Source organism: Talpa occidentalis, unplaced genomic scaffold, assembly GCF_014898055.3.
Source record: "Talpa occidentalis isolate TD23 unplaced genomic scaffold, MPIMG_talOcc4v2.1 talOcc4.3, whole genome shotgun sequence".
In the NCBI taxonomy this organism is placed as follows: Eukaryota; Metazoa; Chordata; class Mammalia; order Eulipotyphla; family Talpidae; genus Talpa; species Talpa occidentalis.
In genome coordinates, this window is record NW_023603184.1 from 53,776,593 (window position 1) to 53,800,616 (window position 24,024).

Below are 24,024 nucleotides of genomic sequence, written 5' to 3' on the forward strand. Positions count from 1 at the left end.
TACAATTCTTTTCATAGATTTAAAATAAATATTGGGCCTCCCTGGTGGTGCAACGGGTTGAGCACAGTGCTGTGAAGCTGTCCCCAGGCTCTGCAGTGGAAATCTGATTCCCGGCCGGCCAGGGAACTTCCCACATGGCATGGCAGACCTCCCCTGTCTCCCCACTGCTCCCTTCAGCAGTGTCTTCGGTCCATCTGCCTGTTCTGCTTCCCTCTCTCTCTCTGTTGAATTCTCTCTCCCTCCCGCACCTCTGGCTTATACCCCAGTTCTAGTATAAATAATATAAATCTTTTAAAAGTAATAAAATAAATATTTATGATAAAATAAATTTTGATATACTTTTGTTAAAAATACCATTACTTCTTCATTTTTCAGTATCACTAACAATCCCTGAGTGATGGAGTTAGGGAACAATCCCGAGTTCATGTCCTACATAGTCACATGTCTGGGCCACCCTCAGTTTAGTTTCAGAGCCATGAAACTTACAATAATGTTGCTGTGAAAGCTTTTGGATTTCTATTTGACTCTTATATGTCACATATTTTAGGGCACAAAGGCATACCATTAATAATGAGTATTATTTTAAATTTCATCTTATATTTGTTTTTCATTGAAATATAATTCCATTAATTCTTTTAATTTTAATACTAAATATACACCTTGAGTGCTGAAAGCAGTTATTACGCAGTAGTATAATCTGCCATAACTCAAAATATTCTCTATGGGGTCTCCCCGGTGGCGCAGTGTTTGAGCGCTGGGTTGCAAAGCTGCCCGCAGCCTCTGCAGTGCAGGTTCGATCCCCGGCTGCTCCCCGGCCACCGGAGGAGGGTCCCACATGGCGCGCAGACCTCTCCTGCCGCCCGCTGCTCCCCTCAGCAGTGTACTTCGGTCCTTCCGCCTGCTCTGCTCCCCGCTCTGGCTCTGGTGAATTCTCTCACCCTCCTGCAGCTTTGACTATACCCAGTGCTTGTATAAATAAATAAATAAAAATCTTTAAAAAGACAAAACATTCCTTTATATATATATATATATATATGTATGTATATATTCTCTATGATAAATATATTAAAAGTCACAATCTTTGGAAGAAACTGATCTGATGAAAAAGACATTTTCTCTCATTGAAATATATCCATAAATATACTGTGATGTGAAATTAAAATATTTGGGATATTTTAGAATGTGTTAGTTTTCTGTATTGAATAAATACTTTAAGGTGCTTTCTGAAATCTGAAATGAAGCTTGAAGTCTGAAAGTGTTCAATCTGAATGGATTCTCCTTGGAAAACCGTTTAAGAAATGAATACCTGCAGTCTGGGAGGGAAGTTCTCGCTGCCGTGTCCTGTCTCTCTCTTGAGGTTGTCCCCATGGCACGGACAGAGGGCATCCAGGCCTCTCACTCCATGGTGGGGGCTCCTGGAGACGTCTTTGAACACTCACAGGATGTTCCACCCCGTCCTGTGCCTCCTCATGGACAGAGCAGGGCCTCAGGACTGGGTTATTTGAGGTCTGGAGCTGGTGTCCGTGTGTTGGACACTGTCCAGATTCCAGCCCTCAGGGACCTTCCTCCAGAGGGACATGTGCACTGTGCTGTTGTTGACTGTCTTAATTGGCATCATCCTGTAGCAATTTCAGTGACCGTTAGTGCATTGAGTGTGCCAGAAGAAATTTTGTTAGTGGTTAACACATCTATGGAAATGAATTTAATTGTCCTCCAGGCTCCATCACCCTCCACTGACGCTACCATGTGGTCCCGGGTGTGGCCCTGTCGTCTAAGCCACAGAAGAGCCAAGTCCAACGGGAGCTGGAAAGTCATCGTCACCCACTGTGCGCCCTTCATGCGGACCTGGGAAATGGGTGTGAGGGGGATGGGGAAATGTGGAGGCAGAATAGGGGGTGGGGGAGAGAAAGAAAACCAAGAAAAACATGATTTTGTTCATGGCACCCCAAATTACTTTAGTTAAATACCATTTTATTCTCAGCACTGATAAATATAATAAAACTTGAATTGTCATATTTGACTGAATTGTGTTTTTATCTTACAGTTCAGGAAAGTCCCCAGGATGGGCTCTGTCTTGACCTGTCCACATGTGGTCTGTGGCTTGGGGCCTGAACCAGGGAAATGGGGGGACCTCCTCCCAGGTGCAGGTTCTCACCCGTGTGCTCAGAGCCCTACCAAGTCTCCCACAGAAATACAGCAGGAGACAAGAGTCCTGACCCCATGAACTGTTGTGTCCCATGTCCAGTGCCCACCAGGCCAAATGGGCAGCAGGTCCATCAAGATGGCCCCAGAACTGGAAGGAGGCTGGACTGGAGACCCCGGGGTGGTGGGTCCAGAGCTGTCAGGTGTTTCTGGGAGCTGATCCTAAGACCCCCACCTCAGCCCCATATCTTAGACCCCCTGAAAGCCTCTCCCCCACCCCAGCCAGTAGAGGGCCACTTAAAAAAACAGTGGTTTATAGACATGAGGGACCACACACTCTGCACCTATGGGTGCCCGTGGAGGTCACCTGAGCGCTGTTCAAAATTACCTCAGCTTTCAGCACCTGCCCCAGAGCCCGCGGCCACCTGCCCCCGCCAGCCAGTGGCTGCCTGTGCAAGACGCCAGGTATCTCACCCCGCTTGTGTCCCCAGAAGTGTGAGCTGCACTAGGCACACGGGCAGCACTAGCCAGTAGTCATGGTCACCACCGGTCACCCCGAGGCTGGGCAGCACGGATCAGGGGTCCAAGAAGGACAGACTCCTCAGGAAGAAGTACATGGGGGTGTGGAGGTGCCGGTCCAGGGTGGTGATGAGGACGATGAGCCCGTTCCCCAGCGGGGTGCACAGGTAGACCAGGGAGAAGAGCAGTGGGTGCAAGAAGTCCATTGTCCCCTTGGTGGGGAACCCCAGGAGGACAAATTCTGTCATGGCTGTGAGATTAATCCCCCCTGGAGCCATCATCTGTATAAAAGAGAAAAGAGCAAGAAATTGTCAAATCTTCGAGTACTGAGCATAAAATGTGTTATAAGTATAGGATAATGATTCAATCTATCAGGTAATTACTCTTTTTAGTTGCTAGGGAGCCTCACGTCTCATCTGCCTGTACTGCTGATTCAACCTTTTATTTCCATCTATGTCATTATTATGTTATCCAACTTGTTTCTGAAATTTGGTAAAGATCAGAAAATTTCAACTCTTCCCTACAAACTTGAACAAATTAGAATTTCCTATGTGTCAACATACCGGACTGACAGACCCTCCCTATTGCCCGAGTCCTGCTGGAAGAAAACATTGTCAAATCTTCCAGTATTGAACATAAATGGGTTATAAGGAATGGATAATGATACTGTCTATTTACCTGGTAATTACTCCTTTTAGTTCCTGTGGAGTTTAATACCATCTTTTGCCTGTCCTGCTGTACTCAACCTTTCATTTCCATCTCAAGAGAAGGTGACATTATCACACTGTCCAAACTTTCCAGAATATAGGCGAAGGCTTGAAGATTTCAATTAACCCTATAAACTTTAAGTAATATAATCTCAAATCTCTCAACAAACCCGACTGACAGCCCCTCCCCACTGCCAGAGTCCCACTCTCCTGCCTTCTGTCCAAGCCCCAGCGTCTCAGCCCAGCACACCTCCCAGAGGTTGTCCAGGGCACAGTCCCAGAGGACACTTGACCATGCACAGCCCCTCCCCACACTAGAGGGCCTGTCCCTGCTCCTCCAGCACAGCCCTGGTCTGGGGAGGCCCCACAGTGATGGGTGTGCAGGGAGATGGAGTGTGCAGGTCCCTGTTTTCCTGCTCCCCAGGACCCAACACTGTCATGGAACTGAATGATCTGGGCTTAGTGCCCCCGTGTGGCATGTTCTGATGCCTCCTCTGTCACATTCCTGCCCCTGTGGCCTCACTGCTGACTCCTGCTCCGTCTCCTCGTCTCCTTATCTCCCTGTACCTGACTCCCCTGATCTGAGGACTCAGAGACCACGTTTCCTGCAGTGTCCTCTTGGGTCACACCCACACGTCCCTCGTGCAGGATGGGCTTGTCCACCCCCGGGTCCCTCCCTGGCCCCTCTGTCCCCATCAGACTCATGCACATCTGTGCAGGGAGGAGGACACTCCGGAGCTGAGCCGGATGGTCTGTGCATGTGGCTGTCCCTGCCGGTCCCAGGGACCCGGGTCCCCTGGGTGCAGGTTTGTTCCTCACCCCAGGCCCATGAGTGAGTGGGGACGTCTGGACACGGGGCAGCCCTGCCCTCTTTCCCCCTCCCCAACCTCATCCTCTCCCCCCTCTGTGGGGTGGCAGAGGGGCAGGCCCTGGGGAGGCAGGATTTTTAAGGAGAATGTGGGATAAAACTTGTGGATATACATTAGTTTGAACAATTAAAAATACTTTAATGAAAATAATATAATCAATAAAGACACAAAGTGTTCTATATGTAAAATTATTTTCATTGATTTAAATAAATATTTATAATAATAAGATAAATTTTGACACATGATTCTGTTACAAAACTGTTACTTCTGCATTTTACAATATAGCTAACAATCTCTGAGCGATGGAGTTTGGGAAAAATCCCAAATTCTTGTCTCTAACTAGTCATATGTCCCTGCCAGTTTCATGTTAGTGTCAATCCCATGAAACTATCAACAATATTGCTTAAAATGTTTTTGAATTTCTACTTGACACATGTGTGTCATAAATTTTGGGACAAAAAGCCATAACACTCTGAATTTTAACAATAAGTATTTTAAATTTCATCTTATATTTCTTTAACATTAGAATTCCATTACCTGTGATTTTATTTAATACTTAATATACACTCAGTGGGCTGAAAGCTAAAATTAGTTATTAAGCAATATTGTCATTGGCCACAATTCAAAACATTCTCTATGATAAATGTATTAAAAGTCACAACCTTTGGAAGAGATTAATGAAAAAGTTAATTTCTCTAATTGAATCTTATCCCATAAAAATATTGTGGTGTGAAATTGAACTATTTTGGAATCTTGAGAATGTATAGTTCTTTACTGAATGAATACTTTAACTACAGTGCTTTCTGAAATGTGAAATGAAGCTTGAAATATGAAATATTTCAACATGAATGGATTCTCCTTGAAAACTGTTTAAATCTGGTGGGAAGTTCCCACTGTCTCGTCAAGTCTGTGTCCTGAGGTTGTGCCCGTTGCATGGACAGAGGGCATCCTGGCCTCTCAATCCATGGTCGGGGCTCGTGGGGACGCCTCTGAGCACTCACAGGATGTTCCACCCTGTCCTGTGCCTCCTCATAGACAGAGCAGAGCCTCAGGGCTGGGCTATTTGAGCTCTGCAGCTGGTGTCTGTGTGTTGGACACTGTCCAGAATCCAGCCTTCAGGGACCTTATTCCAGAGGGACAAGTGCATATTTTTGTTGTTGTTGATGGTCTTAATTGTCGTCATCCTAAGCACATTTAGTGATAATTAGTGCACAGAGTGTGCCAGAGGCAGTTCTGTTACTTTTATCCCTGTGAGGACTGGACTCTGATTCCTCCTCCTCAGGCTCCATCAGCCTCCACTGACTGAGGGGGACCTGGGTGCTGATCCCATCATTAAAGCCAGTGGTGGATCTGCATGGTGGATGGGGACCAGCTCAGGGATCATTGGGGCCATGACCTGCAATGCCCCACCCCAGACTCGAGGGAACAGAGATTTGACATCAGCTTCTGGCACGTGGTCACTGATGAGAGGCCCTCGTTCAGCCCGGGGGACCACATGTCCATCAACGTCTTCCCCCAGCACCCCACCTGGAGCTGGGACCTGGCTCTCCCTGCCTGCTCTGAGAGGCTCCTGCTTGCAGCGAGAGGGGTCTCTGTTGTACCGTTGGGCCGGAGACCCTCAGGGTATATGACACCACTTTGCCCCCGCTCAGTGGAGGGTAAGACTGCAGGGACATGGCCAGGAGACAACTCCAGGCCGGTGTCTGTGTAGGCGTTCAGGGAGTAGGTTGTGGGGTGCCTCAGGGAAGAGTAACTGGCACTACTGCCCCCAGATATCGTGGGGTAACCTGTGTTGCAACTAAAAATTTTATGTTCATAACTTGAGAAAAGGTATAATTAGTCCTTCCTGCTAATCTTAAGTGAGTAAAGCTTCTCAGCACCAGGAGTACATTCCACACATTTAAGTCTCTCAGAAAACAGATTTGAGCCCTTCCACCAAGTGGACCCGGTGTCCAGCACATGCTGAGGGGAAGTTAACATGATGGAAAGTGTGGGCTGAGTGTGATGAGCTGAAGCATCGTCATCGGCAGATCTCAGAGATCACAGGAAGCAGCAGGACAGAGTCAGCCCAGCTTGTTAGACGTTAACGCTGAATAATGACACAATCACGCCCTGAACTCCACTGGCCCCGCAGGATGAGCCCATTCCGGGACATGAAAAAACACATCCTTGCAGCGGGTCAGGATGTGACAGCAGAACTCAGAGCAGGGTCTGGAGCCTGAATCCACCCTGCCCTCAACTCTGCAGTCACCGGCACATCCTCCTTAGAGATGTCAGCCTTGGCACATGTCTTGACTGGGGTGCTCCTCCCTGTTGTGGTGGGGACACACTTGTGTGGATGGACACTCCCCCTTGTCAGGAGTATGGCATGCACATGGCTTCTCCCCACGCAGAGCCTGTGCTCACAGCAGTTTCTAGGCACAGGAGTGCTCTAGTGTGGTGGGACCTGCTTGTCCTATGTGCTCTTGTTCCCTTGGCCTTGGCCTTGTGTCCCTGAAAACACTCCGTGGTGAGTGTCCACTAGGGCATCACCCCATGTGTACTTTCTGCTGTTTTATGGTTTTGGGTCCTACTGCAATCTAAGCCACATAATATTGTTCAACAGCACTGATGATAAAAGAACACAAATTAAACTGTAATGACTTGTCAGTCACCCCTGTGAGCAGGGACCAATCAAGAGAATGGGCACAATAGGAGGTGAGGGAGGGACAGAAGGGCCTCTCACCTCTGCCTGAAAATGCCTTGGAGATATCTTCAGAAAATGAAAGCAAAACCACAGGATGGAGCAAACCTCATCCGGGTATTTGTCCCAGATGCGCAGACTCTACAGTGCAGACCACGCACACCTGTGTTAACAGCAGCACCATCCACTGTTGCCGGCCATGGCCCCAACCCAAGTGCCGGGGACAGAGGAGTGAATAAATAGTGCAGGTCCACACTCAATGGAATATCGCACAACTATTAAAAAAGATGAAATCATGTATTTGGGACCACATGGATGGACCTTGTGGTGATTTTGTTCAGTGACATATGCAGATAGCAAAAGACAGATAGCAATGGCCTCACACATCTGGTGATAGAAAATACAGAAATCCTATATTACCAAATGCAGCAAAAGTGAATGTTGGACTAGCAAAAAGATGTACTGTTACCGGAGGGAACAGGGGGTGGGGGTGTGGCATGGAAGTAGATGAGATATTAACGGGGCTGTTTTGTGGAATGCAGGGGGCTCTATGCATACAGAGTGGGAAACTAACCCCCAAATTAAAGCAACCAAAACCCATGCATAAAGCGTTTCTTTGATGGTGGCAAGTTATAAATTAGCATGTCCTCATGTTACATCACTCATGTTATGTCACTCATCAAATCCCCGTCTCAAAATACAGAAGTTTTGTCCAAGTGAATAATCGAAAATATTTTAAAAAAATGGAAGAGACTGAAATAAGTATCCCAAGGGGATAGATCTTTGGTCAAATACTTTCATTGACATGAATGGTCATTTGGGTGATTTTGCAGCATGTTTTATTCTGATATCTGAATGGACTCGGTCTGTGGTTAACATACATTTTTTAAAAGAAAGAGTTTCTGGACTGAGTATGTTACAGTCAGTCAGGAGAGTCTGGAGACACAGTGATCTGCTCCAGATAGAATGCTTGAGGGAAGGACATCACCCCCAGCTCATGTCTGAGTATAAGGAAAACAGTAATGAGAAGCTGGGTATTTAAGGTACAAATGATGTAAAAGAATAGAAATTTAAAAATAGTGTCATGCTGACTTTTACATCATGCTCTTTACATAGTATAATAAACAGCTAGCTCCAAAGTAGAAGAAAAGGTAAATAAATGTTATCTACCAGAGAGTCAACAAGAAGTCCTGGTGTAAGACTCAAAATACAAATTCGAAAACTAAGGGAACCCAAAAATAAATACATTAAAAGATGTGTATAAAAAAGATGCATCTTAAAAGTAAAAATGTAGTTCCTCAATAAATATGATACACTTTTTACTTTTATTATAGTACTTAAAACAAATCAGACAGTATAGAAATTAATATTCACATCACTTGTGGGGTTCAATGTAGACTCCGTCTCCCCTAGGATGCTTCCATCCTTTCATCCTGACATCTCCAGCAGATTCAAGAGTAGTCCCTCTTTGTCTTTTGAACAGAAAAATGAATGTCTCTATAGGAAGACAATGCATTATAATAGTGAGGGTGGGGGACCCCACTCTACTGTCTCCCCTACCCTCCACAAGGACAGGGCCCTCAGTGGTGACATACACAGGATGTGGGAACTGAGTGCCCAGGACAGGGGGCCTGTGACAGTGTGCTCTTGAGGATAGACCCCCCCACTTTACCACTGCTTCATTTCACATGAATGTTGGTGATATGTGAATTCTAGAACATTCTTTCTAAGCCACATACATTGTTTTCAACCATGAGTGGCAATTCAGTTTATGGACATCACACAGTTGGTGGTTTGGCAAATGAGAGCAGTATTTAGGAAACCAAAGCTTATGGAAAAATATGAGAATACACATTTCTGGAAAAGGAAAAAATCCTAATGCAAGAAATCTGTACTTCATAAATGATGACATATACAGTCAGAGGGAAAAGCTAATCATGGATTATAATTATAGATTGTGATATTTCACCTCTTGGAATAGTGGCAATTTATCCATCTTCCCACAGCCAACTTCATGGCTTGGTTCCTCAGACTGTATATGACAGGATTAAAGGCGGGGGGCACCACCGTGTAGAACACAGAAATGACCAGGTCAGATATGGAGAGAGTCTATGAGGTCAGCTTCAGATAAGCAAAGAATCCAGCAGAGAGAAACAGGACCAAAACCAGCAGGTGGGGAAGGCATGTGGAGTAGGCCTTGGCCTTACCCTCTGTGGGTGGGATCTTCCTGACAGCAGAGAAGATGTGGACACAGGAAATGGCAATGAAAGTCAAACAACCCACATCCAATATCACATTAATTAGAATGGGGACAATTGCACTCATTAAATTTCCTGAGCAGGAAAAAGCCAATAACTGGGGGATGTCACAGAAGAATTGGTGGACCATAATGGACCCACAGAAGGACAAGGAGAAGGTTCCAGCTGTGGGCATCACAGCATAGAGACCCCCACCCAGCCAGGACACAGCTGTCAGCTGCACACACCTGTCCCTGCTCATGATGACATCATAGTGCAGGGGGTAGCAGATGGCAGCATAGCTGTCAAGGCTCATCACTGTGAGCAGGGTCATCTCTGCACCTGCTCACATAACCACCATAAAGAACTGGACGACACAGCCCGGGAACAAGATGGAGCTGCTGTGCATCAGAGAGTTGGCAATGGACTTGGGGACTGTGGCTCAGATGAGGCAGAGGTCCATGAAGGACAGACTCCTCAGGAAGAAGTATATGGGGGTGTGGAGGTGCCGGTCCAGGGTCGTGATGAGCATGATGAGCCTGTTCCCCAGCAGGGTGCACAGGTAGACCAGGGAGAAGAGCAGTGGGTGCAAGAAGCCCATGGTCCTCTGGGTGGGGAACCCCAGGAGGATGAATTCTGTCATGGCCATGAGATTCGTCACCACTGGAGACATCATCTGCATAAAAATATCAAGCAGAATAAAACATGAGTGAAGCCTTCCACTCTGAGTGTAGATGATACCTACAAGGACAGTCACAGTTGTGCCCCATCGGTCACTCTCAGGGTGTGGAGTGGAGGAGCTCCTTGTCTCTCGCTCTCTGTTGAGCCTTTTGCATTCAGCTCCATAATGTGCCTTTTTCACTTAGGATCTGAGATCGGGAAGGAGGAACATTTCAGCTAATAGTAGAATTCTGCTCTGGTTGATCTCATAGCCAGATTGACTGGCCCTAGCTACTGCCCTATTCCCGCTGCTCCTGCCTCCTGTCCAGGCCCCAGCGTCTCAGCCCAGCACACCTCCCAGAGGTTGTCCAGGGCACAGCCCCAGAGGACACGTGACCATGCATAGCCCCTCCCCACCCTAGAGAGCCCATCCCTGCTCCTCCAGTACAGCCCTGGTCTGGGGATGCCCCACAGTGACAGGTGTGCAGGGAGTTGTGGTGTGTGGGTCCCTGTTTTCCTGCTCCCCAGGACCCGACACTGTCATGGAACTGAATGATCTGGGCTCAGCGTCCCCATGTGGTGTGTCCTGACACCTCCTCTGTCAGATTCCTGCCCCTGTGGCCTCACTGCTGCCTCCTGGTCCCATCTCCTCATTTCCTCTTCTCCCTGCACCTGACTCCCCACATCTGAGGACTCAGAGACCACATTTCCTGCAGAGCGTCCTCCTGGGTGACACCCACACATCCTTCCTGCAGGATGGGCTCGTCCACCCCCGGGTCCCTCACCGTGTGCAGGTTTGTTCATCACCCTCCTCCCCCTCCCCAATGTCATCCTCTCCTCCCTCTGTGGGATGACAGTGGGGCAGGCCCTGGTGAGGACAGGATTTTTAGGAATATGGACTAATAGATAATTATTGTAAGAGATAAGAGATACATTTCCAGCTATTTTAATGAATACAAGAAAAAATAAACTCAAAACATGTTGTAGGCTATGAAAAAGCTCTTTCAGTGATTTAGAATACACATTTATATTGACAATTACATTTTACATAGCTCTGTTGTTGTTTGGTGTTAAAATATAAAGAAAATCAGGGCCTCCCTGGTTGCGCAAATGGTTGAGCGTAGAGCTGTGAAGCTGTCTGCAGTCTCTGCAGCGCCTGTTGGATCCTGGCTGGCCATTGAGGGTCCCTCTCCTGCCAAGTCCACTGCTCCCCTCAGCAGTGTATTTCATCAGTCTGCCTGTTCTGTTCCCCGCTCTGTCTCTGGTGAATCCTCTCCCCCTCATGGGCATCTGGCTTATACCCTGGTTCTTGTATAAATAAATAAATAAATAAATAAATCTTTAAAAAAATATATAAGCAAGATCAGGTCCATAATAGATTCCCACATGCATCTATCATGTTAGTGTGAAGGAAATAGGAAGATCAACATAGATCACGAGAAAAAGTCATGAATTTCTGTCTGACTCCCTTAATTGTCATAATATTTTAGGCATGTGAATGTTTAGCTTTCCCTTTTTAAACAATTAGCATTGTTTTAAAATTTCTCTTCAGATTTTTTTCACTGCTCCCTAAATACTTCCATTAAAAGTGATTTCATTTATATTCATATACTTTCAGAGTGCTAAATGTTAAAAAATTAGTTATGAAACAATAATTGCCCTGTATACCCTACATCAAAATATTATAAAATAATAAATGCATGAAAGATCATAATCTGTGAAACACCTTAAAATAAAATTTTATTTTTCTCTTAGAAACTCATCCCAGAACAACATGGCATTGTGAAACTGAACTATATCCACCTTTATTATTTATTAGTTTTCATTTACAAGATGAATATTTTATTTTTTTATTTTTTTATTTTTTTTTAATAGAGGCATGTTTTTCTTTATTTATTTGTTTGCTTGTTTGTTTGTTTTGTTTATACATGCACTGGGTACAGTCAGAAGCGCGGGAGGGTGAGAGAATTCACCAGAGCCAGAGCGGGGAGCAGAGCAGGCAGAAGGACCGAAGTACACTGCTGAGGGGAGCAGCGGGTGGCAGGAGAGGTCTGCGCGCCATGTGGGACCCTCCACTGGTGGCCGGGGAGCAGCCGGGGATTGAACCGGCGCTGCAGAGGCCGCGGGCAGCTTCGCAACACAGCGCTCTACCGCTGCGCCACCGGGGAGGCCCTACAAGATGAATACTTTAACTACTGTTCTAAAGTGCAAAATGCATTTTGAAGTGATACTGTGTTATATACAATGTTATCTCAAAAAATAAAAAAAAAAAACACAATTAGAAACACAAACAGTAACAAATATTTCATGTTGAAATGCCAACACTTTCATGTATGGGTTAAATGAAATGTCAGTAAATTAAAAATTTTAAAAACTTACTTTTATATAAATTATTAGACTGACATGTCCAGTCTAGTGTGAGGCACCTGCAGGCCCAGAAGTTGCTTCCCACAAAACTCTCGCCCTCAAGACACGGGAGGAAACACAAACCTCTCTCGATGGCCAGGTCACCTGCTGCCCTCTGCTGTGCTGGCCTCTGACGTCTGGGGTCCAGGCCTCCGGCTCACTGACTCCACAGACAGGCTGCAGGGCTCGCTGACTCCGTCTCCCACAGCCCCCAGGCCCTGACACGTCCACGCTCCCTTCCTAGGGACCTCGCCCAGGGCCCAGGTGTCCCTTGTCCCCGAGGACTTCTCAATGGCGTCCACAGTAATGAGCCTCCTGAGTCATTGGCACAGTCAGGGGCTCCCAGTAGACTCCATGAGCAGGACCATGTTTCCTCCTCCTCAGGCTCCATTAGCCTCCATTGACTGGCCTCAGGGGAGGGGGACCCAGGTGTGGCCCCGTCATCAGAGCCATGGATGAGCCACGTCCAAGGGAGCTGGAAAGTCACCGCCACCCACCGTGCACCCTTCAGGAGGACCTGGCAGGTGGTGTGAGGCAGGAAGAATGGAAAAAATAAAGTAGGATGGAAAGAGGGAAGGAAGACAGAGAAATTCAACAGAATTGAATGACAGATGGAAGAAAACTGGATCCTCTGGAGTGGGAATGGTTTATGTCATCCTGGGTTTGCTCTGTGTGTACATTTGTTTATTTTTTGCTGGTCCATTTTACAAATCTTGTTTGAATCTGAATTGCTACTGCCAGTGAGCGTGTTTCTCCTTTGTCTTCACAAGATGAGGGGCCATTGCAGTTGGAGTGCTTCTGTTGGGTGGTGCATGGTGTGAGGTTCCTGGGGTTGACGTCATGCCTACTGTGTCTTCAAACACCTGGTAAGAGGCCTTTTGTGTGTGGCCTTGGCTGTGTTAAATGCTTTAGGAAATGAATAATTTATAAGGTAGATTATGCCACAGTATTGACTAGATTGGGGGGGGGGTGAGTCCAGGTTATAGTCTCCGCATCCTGCCCACACTTAGAGGGGAACAACTGCCCCCCCCCTCCATGTGATGGATCCCATGGCGGTGTGTGTGGCTGAGAGTGAGCGGCTGGGCTGAGACTCTTCCTACACTACATCATTGACCATTCCCAGGTCATTTAAATAAATATCTCAATATTTTGCTGTGACCAGAAGAGTTACTGCTTCTATTTCCTGTAGTTGTGCACAAATATTAAAATGGCTTCTCCAATAAAATTAGAATTAACCACATTACCCATCCATCACTGTAAGGCTAATTTATCTTCAAACACAGGCTCTGGCAACCTTCTTTAGGGCCATGTTTTGCAGCCATCCCACGCTGGGTGGGTCATGGCTGGCTCTCACACGTGAAAAGATAATTTTGTGGCCTTGGTAGGTTTTTCAGGTCTTTAACACTGACTCGGGGAACAGACCAGCTCTCTCCCTCAGCATTTCTCTGGCTCTCTCCCTGCCCTCTGGATCTCAGAGTGATGCTGCCGTTACACCTCTCTATCCCTTGGTTTACATATGCACATGTCCCGTGTTCTCTGGGCCCATGTGTCCACACTCACATGCACATGTACAAGACCTTGGGTGCCAGCCACAGAGGCTAATGGCAGGAGGGGGGGCAAAAAGCCTGACTTTTACCTCATATACCCTATAATCCACTCCTTCAGGATTTTTTCACTGCTCCCTAGTGCCTGGCACAGCCACCCTGTGGCCCTGGGAGTGCCGGGCAGCAGCTAAGTTTGCTTTAAGCCACCAAGGCTCACAGGCCCATCCTTTGATCTTCATCATCTGTGGTGGGCAAATTATTCTGTCCACCCCAGGTCCCAAAGTTCTCTGCCTTCTGGCAGGATTGTTTGTCCAAGTTAGTCAGTGTCATCTTTGTCACTGGTCAAGCTCCGAATGATGGATGGGGTCCTCTTTTTACCTGTCAAGTCTGCTGCATCAGGGGTATAGTGAGCTGGTCTTTGCAGGGCTGTCTTCTCCTCCCCATGAAGTCTTAGATGTTCTCAGTTCTTGACCTCCATCTCCCAGACCTTGTCTGCCTCCTGTGTTCCTGCAGAATATTTAGCTCTTCTTGGACTTTGGCCACCACCTGTGGTTCCCAGCAACTCTGATGTTGTCTTTGACTCCATTTGTAGATGCCACGTGGTACGTCTGCTCTTGGAGTCATATCCTGACAACCACGACAATTGTTTTTCAAACATCGAAGCCAGGTAGGTCATTGTCATCTCTCACAGATGCAATGATAATTTTGGAGCCTTCAGTAGATATTTGCATGTAGATATTTAGAGCTTTCACACTGTATCAGGGAACAGACCAGCTCTCTCCCTCAGCTCTGGGACTGTCTCCCCTCCATCTGGATCTCAGATGACTCAACCTTTATATCCCTTCATCCCTTGGCACAGGGGTCCCCATTAACATATGTGCATGTGTCATGCTCTCTGGGCCCAAGTGTCCACAATCATAGGCACATATGCAAGACCTCAGGTATTAGCCATCGTGGTTAATGCAAGTTCTGCAGCTACTGAAATAACCAACATAAAGACCTGGATAGCACAGCTAGGGAACAAGATGGAGCTGCTGTGCATCAGAGAGTTGGCAATGGACTTGGGGACCGTGGCTGAGATGAGGCAGAGATCCGTGAAGGACAGACTCCTCAGGAAGTAGTACATGGGGGTGTGGAGGTGCCAGTCCAGGGTCGTGATGAGGACGATGAGCCCGTTCCCCAGCAGGGCACACAGGTAGACCAGGGAGAAAAGCAGTGGGTGCAAGAAGCCCATGGTCCCCTGGGTGGGGAACCCCAGGAGGATGAACTCTGTCACAGCCGTGAGATTGATCCCTACTGGAGTCATCTTCTGTATTAAAAAAAAAAAAAAGAACAGGAAAACATTGTCATATCTTCAATATTGTCATAAGATGGGTTATCGGCATAGGATAATGATTCAATCTATTTACCCATTAATTACTCCTAGGCCCTATGGAGTCTAATATCATCTTCTGCGTGTGCTGATGTATTCAAACTTTCATTTCCATCTCATGTGAATGGGACATTATCACACTGTCCAAACATGTCCTGAAAATTGTTGAAGGCTTGAAGATTTCACTTGACCCTATAAAACTTTAACAATTATAATCTCAAATCTCTCAACAAACCTGAATGACAGCCCCTTCCTACAGCCCCAGTCCCATGGCTTCTGCCAGGCCCCAGCATCTCCGCCAAAGCACACCTCCCAGAGGTTGTCCAGGGCACAGTCCCAGAGGACACATGACCATGCACAGCCCCTCCCCACCCTAGAGAGCCTGTCCCTGCTCCTCCAGCACAGACCTGGTCTGGGGAGGCCCCACAGTGACAGGTGTGCAGGGAGATGGGGTGTGCGGGTCCCTGTTTTCCTGCTCTCCAGGGCCCTACACTGTCCTGGAACTGAATGATCTGGGCTCAGAGTTCCCGTGTGGCATGTACTGATGCCTCCTCTGTCACATTCCTGATCCTGTGGCCTCACTGCTGACTCCTAGTCCGTCTCCTCGTTTCCTCATCGACCTGCACCTGACTCCCCACATCTGAGGACTCAGAGACCATGTTTCCTGCAGAGTCTCCTCCTGAGTCACGCCCACATGTCACTCCTGCAGGATGGGCTCGTCCACCCACAGGTCCCTCCCCGGCCCCTCTGACCCCTCAGACTTATGCACATCTGTGCAGGGAGGAGGCCGCTCCAGGGCTGAGCCAGATGGTCTGTGCGTGTGGCTGTCCCTGCCAGTCACAGGGACCCAGGTCCCCCGTGTGAAGATTTGTTCCTCACCCAAGGCCCGTGCGTGAGTGGGGACATCTGGACAGGGGGCAGCCCTGCCCACTCTCCTCCCCCTCCCCAATCTCATCCTCTCCCCTCTCTGTGGAGTGATGGAGGGACAGGCCCTGGGGAGGGCAGGAATTTTTAGGGGAATGTGGGGAATACACTCATGGAAATACAATGATGGACAAAAATTAAATAATTTAATAGAAACTAGAAGACAAATGAAAATACCAGGTGGTCATAGATGGAGACATCTCTTGAGTGGTTTAGAATAATATTTGTAATGATGAAATAATTTTTCCTGTTATTGTAGGATTTTTAGGAGAATGTGGTAATATAAATGTATTGTAAGAGATTAGAGAAACAATTCTAGCTATTTTAATGAAAACAAGAAAAAATATATTTCGAACCTGTTGTATCCTATTAAAAACTTATTCAGTGATTTATGATACATATTTATATCTATATTGTATAAAATTAGCATATGGTTTATCGTAATACAATAACAATTCAATCTACTTTCCACATAATTTCTCCTTCTAGGTCCTATTGAGTCAAATATCATCATCTACATATATTTCATTATTCAACCCATGTACTTCCATCTATGTAAATGTGCCATTATTAGGTTCTCTGAACTTGATTCAGAAATTGGTGGAAGGCTGACATTTTAACTGCCTTCTACAAAAATTGTATAAATTAGAACCCTATTGTGTCAACAAACCTCACAGGCCCTCCCTACTGCTCCAGATCTGCTGCTCCTGCCTCCTGCTCCTACCCAGGCCCAGCATCTCAGCCCAGCACACCTCACAGAGGTTGTCCAGGGCATAGTCCCAGAGGACACGTGACCATGCACAGCCCCTTCCACCCTAGATAGCCTGTCCCTGCTCCTCTAGCACAGCCCTTGTCTGGGGAGGCCCCACAGTGACAGGTGTGTAGGGAGATGGTGGTGTGCAGGTCCCTGTTTTCCTGCTCCCCAGGACCCAACACTGTCATGGAACTGAATGATCTGGGCTCAGTGCCCCTGTGCAGTGTGTCCTGATGCATCCTCTGTCAGGTCCCTGCCCCTGTGACCTCACTGCTGACTCCTGGTCCCGGCTCCTTGTCTCCTCATCTCCCTGCACCTGACTCCCCCATATCTGAGGACTCAGAGACCACATTTCCTGCAGTGTCTCATCCTGGGCTTAAAACTCCAGGACAGATTCCAGCAGCAGGTCACACGCGGGCATGGGCAGAGCAGGACTCTCACCAACCCACGACTCTGCAATCATCACGGTGATGTCACCCACAGCAGCCCCACTCTGCCCACGGGACAAGGACCAGATGGTGGTACATCCACACCTGGGCGGGCATGGACAGGGCGAGGGCAGGGCCTTGCGAAAGGAGGGGTTTGAGAAATGCACGCAGCAAAGCAGATCAGACATGGACACACACTAGGGGCGGCGAAGAACAGGCATTTGAGCAGGGAAACACTTTAATAGTCTTGGGGAACAACCTCCTGAGAGCTCTGAGAAGGTCGGGGAGGGGGTTGAGGACAAAGGGGTGCTGCTGTCCCTGTGACACAACCACATGTGAGTGTACCTGGAGGACACAGGTGCGCACTTGTAGACAGTCTCTGTGACTGAGGAAAAGAAGGGCGAGCTTTACTTGCTGGTGAAATGGTCCTTCATCAGTCTACCCACAGCCGACTTCATGGCTTGGTTCCTCAGACAGTATATGACAGGATTAAAGGTGGGGGGCACTATTGTATAGAACATAGAAATGACCAGGTCAGACATGGACGGAGTCTCTGAGGTTGGCTTCAGATAAGCAAAGCTTCCAGTGGAGAGAAACAGCACCACAACCAGCAGGTGGGGAAGGCAGGTGGAGTAGACTTTGGCCTTACCTTCTGTGGATGGGATCTTCCTGACAGCAGAGAAGATGTGCACATAGGAAATAATGATGAAAATAAAACAACACATATCCAATGTCACACTAATAAGAAGGGGGACAAGTTCACTCATCAAATTTCCTGAGCAGGAAATAGCCAATAACTGGGGGATATCACAGAAGAACTGGTGGACCACGTTGAACTCACAGTAGGACAAGGAGAAGGTTCCAGCAGTGAGCATCACAGATATGACACCCCCACCCAGCCAGGACATAGCTGTCAGCTGCACACACCTGTCCCTGCTCATGATGACATCATAGTGCAGAGGGTGGCAGATGGCGGCATAGCGGTCAAGGCTCATCACTGTGAGCAGGTTCAGTTCTGCACCTGCTGAAAGAATCAGCATAAAGACCTGGAGGACACAGCCCGGGAATGAGATAGAGCTGTTGTGCCTCAGAAAGTTGGCAATGGACTTGGGGACCGTGGCTGAGATGAGGCAGAGGTCCGTGAATGACAGACTCCTCAGGAAGAAGTACATGGGGGTGTGGAGCTGCCGGTCCAGGGTGGTGATGAGGACGATGAGCCCGTTCCCCAGCAGGGCACACAGGTAGACCAGGGAGAAAAGCAGTGGGTGCAAGAAGCCCATGGTCCCCTGGGTGGGGAACCCCAGGAGGATGAACTCTGTCACAGCCGTGAGATTGATCCCTACTGGAGTCATCTTCTGTATTAAAAAAAAAAAAAGAACAGGAAAACATTGTCATATCTTCAATATTGTCATAAGATGGGTTATCGGCATAGGATAATGATTCAATCTATTTACCCATTAATTACTCCTAGGCCCTATGGAGTCTAATATCATCTTCTGCGTGTGCTGATGTATTCAAACTTTCATTTCCATCTCATGTGAATGGGACATTATCACACTGTCCAAACATGTCCTGAAAATTGTTGAAGGCTTGAAGATTTCACTTGACCCTATAAAACTTTAACAATTATAATCTCAAATCTCTCAACAAACCTGAATGACAGCCCCTTCCTACAGCCCCAGTCCCATGGCTTCTGCCAGGCCCCAGCATCTCCGCCAAAGCACACCTCCCAGAGGTTGTCCAGGGCACAGTCCCAGAGGACACATGACCATGCACAGCCCCTCCCCACCCTAGAGAGCCTGTCCCTGCTCCTCCAGCACAGACCTGGTCTGGGGAGGCCCCACAGTGACAGGTGTGCAGGGAGATGGGGTGTGCGGGTCCCTGTTTTCCTGCTCTCCAGGGCCCTACACTGTCCTGGAACTGAATGATCTGGGCTCAGAGTTCCCGTGTGGCATGTACTGATGCCTCCTCTGTCACATTCCTGATCCTGTGGCCTCACTGCTGACTCCTAGTCCGTCTCCTCGTTTCCTCATCGACCTGCACCTGACTCCCCACATCTGAGGACTCAGAGACCATGTTTCCTGCAGAGTCTCCTCCTGAGTCACGCCCACATGTCACTCCTGCAGGATGGGCTCGTCCACCCACAGGTCCCTCCCCGGCCCCTCTGACCCCTCAGACTTATGCACATCTGTGCAGGGAGGAGGCCGCTCCAGGGCTGAGCCAGATGGTCTGTGCGTGTGGCTGTCCCTGCCAGTCACAGGGACCCAGGTCCCCCGTGTGAAGATTTGTTCCTCACCCAAGGCCCGTGCGTGAGTGGGGACATCTGGACAGGGGGCAGCCCTGCCCACTCTCCTCCCCCTCCCCAATCTCATCCTCTCCCCTCTCTGTGGAGTGATGGAGGGACAGGCCCTGGGGAGGGCAGGAATTTTTAGGGGAATGTGGGGAATACACTCATGGAAATACAATGATGGACAAAAATTAAATAATTTAATAGAAACTAGAAGACAAATGAAAATACCAGGTGGTCATAGATGGAGACATCTCTTGAGTGGTTTAGAATAATATTTGTAATGATGAAATAATTTTTCCTGTTATTGTAGGATTTTTAGGAGAATGTGGTAATATAAATGTATTGTAAGAGATTAGAGAAACAATTCTAGCTATTTTAATGAAAACAAGAAAAAATATATTTCGAACCTGTTGTATCCTATTAAAAACTTATTCAGTGATTTATGATACATATTTATATCTATATTGTATAAAATTAGATTTTCTATTTTTCTGTTGCTGTGTGAGGTTAAAATAAAAACACTATCATGTCCATAATAGACAGATATCCAGATGTTCTATCATTATATTGTGAAGGAAATAGAAAGATCAACATAGAAAAGGTCATGAATTTCTGTCTGACTCACTTACTTTTCATAATAGTTTAGGGATGAACATGTGTAGCTCTCCCTTTTTAAATAATTAGTATTATTTTAAATTTCCTCTTGAGTTTCTTCTTTACTACTTCTTAAATAATTCCATTAAATGTGATTTTTTTTCAAAAAGTCAATTTATGCATACAAGAGCTGGGGTGCAGGTCAGACGTATGGGGGGGGTGAGAGGATTCACCAGAGATAGAGTGGGGGACAGAACAGGCAGACTGACTGAAATACACAGCTGAGGGGAACAGCGGGGAGACAGGAGAGGTCTGCTGCACCATGTGGGTATCTCCCTGGCCAAGCATCGAACTCTTGCTGCAGTGGCTGCAGATAATTTCACAGTGCTGAGACTTAGCCCCTTGAACCACCAAGGAGTCCCCAATTAAATGTGATTTTATTAAACACTTAAACACTTTCAACTCAGAGTTCTAAATGCTGAAATATCATAGTTTTGATACAACAATTCTCAAATATACCACCTGAAAATAAAAAATGTATTTTCTCTCTTAGAAACTATCCCAGAATAGCATGGCACTCTGGAACGGAACTATTTATACACCTTTAAAATTTATTAATTGTAATTTATAAGATGAATATTTTAACTACTGTTCTTCTGAAATACAAAATGCATTGTGAAATGATACTGGGTAGTAAAATATGTTACCTCAAAAGAGAAAAAATAAAGTTACCATTGGTAGGACAAAAAATAACATCAGTTGTTCTTATGGAAATGCTAACACTTTGAAATGCAGTTATATGACACATATATAAATATAAAGTGAATATAAAACATTTAATCATACGGGGAACTTCTCCACCTTATTTGACCAACATGTCCAGTCTGGCGTGACATGCCCGCGGGCCCAGAAGCTGCTTCCCACAAAACTCTCGCCCTCACAGAGACAGGAGGAAACGCAAACCTCTCTCGAAGGCCCGGTCACCCGCTGCCCTCTGCTGTGCTGGCCTCTGACATCTGGGGTCCAGGCCTCCAGTGCACTGACTCCACACATGGGCCGCAGGGCTCACTATCTCTGTCTCCCATGGCCCCCGTGCCCTGACGAGTCCACGCCCCTCCTCAGGGACCTTCCTCGGCCCAGGTGTCCTGTCCCTGGGGGCTTCTTGGCGGCGCCCGGGTAATGAGCCTCCCGAGTCAGGGCGCGTCAGGGGGCCCAGGAGGCTCCACAAGCAGGACCTGGTCCCCCCTCAGCCCCATCACCTCCCTGACCCCGCGGGGACCTGGGGTGGCCCCGTCTGTCAGAGCCACGGATGAGCCCCATCCACAGGGAGCAGGAAAGTCACCACCATCCAGGTGCGCCCTCCTGGGCCTGGCAGGTGGGGGAGGGCCTTGTGGAGGCAGGAGGGGGAGGGAGGGGGGAAAACCAGGACAAAATTCCCCAGGAGCGAGAAGGGGAAGCACCTGGATCTTCTGACACGGAAATTTGTTAGTGTCTCTCAGAATTATTTTATTTAAAAATGCCATTTAAGGCCTCCCTTGTAGCGCAGCGGTTGAGCGCTGGGCTGCGAAGCTGCCCGCAGCCTCTGCAATGCCACTTCGATCCCCGACCACCGGCGAGGGTCCCACATGGCGCGCAGACCTCTCCTGGCGCCCACTGCTCCCCTCAGCAGTGTACTTCGGTCCTTCTGCCTGCTCTGCTCCCCGCTCTGGCTCTGGTGAATTCTCTCACCCTCCTGCGCTTCTGACTGTACCCAGTGCTTGTGTAAGTAAATAAATAAATCCTAAACAAACAAATAAATAAATATGAATAAATAAATAAATAAATAAAAACTGTAAATAAATAAATAAAAACTGTAAATAAATAAATAAATGAAAATATAAATAAATTAAAAAATAAATAAATAATAAAAAATAAAAACGCCATTTATTCTCAGCACCTGTAACTCTCTTATTACATTTGAACTGTTGTCGTATTGTTAGGGGCAAAGGATGTCCTGAGCAAACTCCATGCAGGCTTTGTGGATGCCAGCCCCAGGCCATCAAGACACTGGGAACTACAAATCCCAGGATCCCCAAAGGGAAGTCGCGAGGACCTAAGGGCCAAATCAAGCAGCCATTTTCTCTGTCTGTAAATAAAACCAACCCTGTTAGTGGGGTCTGGGGGACACACTTGGCTACTGTTCTCAGCCAGGCAGGTTTGGTCTTGGCAGGTCATTTGGGATTCTAGGTCAGCAGAACGGGTAGGAGGCTAAATGCCTTTATCACCCTCATTTCTCCCTGAATGGTACATTTCCTCATTCCCCTTCCCTTGTAAATAAACCTTTGTTAACCTGTTGTGTGTGCCTGCAGTGTGTCCCTTTTAAGTGCACAGGTGAGGACCCACATTCACACAACCTGTTTTAGAGCAGGGTTGCCCTGTGACAGTATGTGAGGGAAGCTTGTGTTTATCTTCCAATGTGGATCAGTCCCGCAGCGGTGCTGCCCGGTGAGTCCGCAGGGTGGCCTGTGTCTTGGGCTCTGACACAGCAGAGTAGGGAACCCTCTCCCAGCTGTGCGTTCCCCCTGCATGCTCACAGACCCTACCAGATCAGGCACAGACAACAAGGAGGGGGTTATTGGTGGTGGACACCAAGGATGGACAGTCCCAGGCCCCACGTGCTGTCCCACCTGTGTCCGTAATGACCCAAGCCCACAGCTGCCCAGCGAGATGATGCCAACCTGAGGGTGGCGAGCTGGAGGCCAGGATTGGGCGGGGTTGGGGTCCCACCCAAGCTTGAGGGTGCAAGTGGGCACTGACTCAAGGTCCTGCAGTAGCTCTGGTTCCTGGACCCCCTGATGGCCTGACACCCCCTTCCAGGCCTGCCTGCCCTGAGGCCCATGCGCCACCCAGCGCTTCCCGAGGGGCGTGCACCAGTGCCCGTGGGGGCCTGGGGTCGGCCTGGGCCCCACTCAGACCAGCGCGTGATGCAGCATCCACCCCAGCCCTGTGCCTACTGCCAGCCGGCGGGCAGCTCTGCTATGTGTGTGAGGCTGACACCAAGCCCTCCTGACCTGCATCCAGACCTGACCAGACGTTTCCCTGAAACCTCAACCATTGGCGCCAGAATCCCCAGGACCAGCTCCCTCAGGGGGGAAAGGGGTGGGCTGCTCAGCTGGGCCCAGGGCTGTTGGAGAAGCCAGAGCCCAAGCCACCATCACTCCACCAGGTGTGATGATGCCCCTGGGGTTTGGGCAAAGGACAGTGCTTGGCCTGGACAGGACACATGCTCCCTGCCATGGCTGGGCCCAGCTGCCCATGGGAAGGGCAGCTCCCTCCTGCAGGACCATGAGTCTATGGGGTCACAAGCTGCCCCACTGCTCACAGGAGACAGGCGGATGGAGACAAGGAAACACCCCTCACCCAGGACAACGGCCAAGTCCCAGGGGCCCACAGGCACTAGAGGGTGTGGAGAAAGGGCCCCGTTGCACTGCTGAGGGGACAGAAATAGTGAAATTCCATGAGAGCAACCTGCCTTAGCTTAAAAAATCCAGGACGGATTCCAGCAGCAGGTCACATGTGGGCATGGGCAGAGCAGGACTCTCAACAAGCCCATGGCTCTGCGATCATCACGGCAGCGTCATTCACAGCAGCCCCACTCGGCCCACAGGACAAGGACCAGATGGTGGTGCATCCACACCAAGGGGGACATGGACAGGGCAAGGGCAGAGCCCCGTGAAAGGAGGGGGTTTGAGAAATGCACGCAGCAATGCGGGTCAGACATGGACACAAACACTGGGCAGCAGAGCACAGGCATTTGAGCAGGGAAACACTTGAAAAGTCTTGGGGAACAACCTCCTGAGGGCTCTGAGAAGGTGGGGAGGGGCTGGGGACAAAAGAGGGGCTGGCGTCCCTGTGA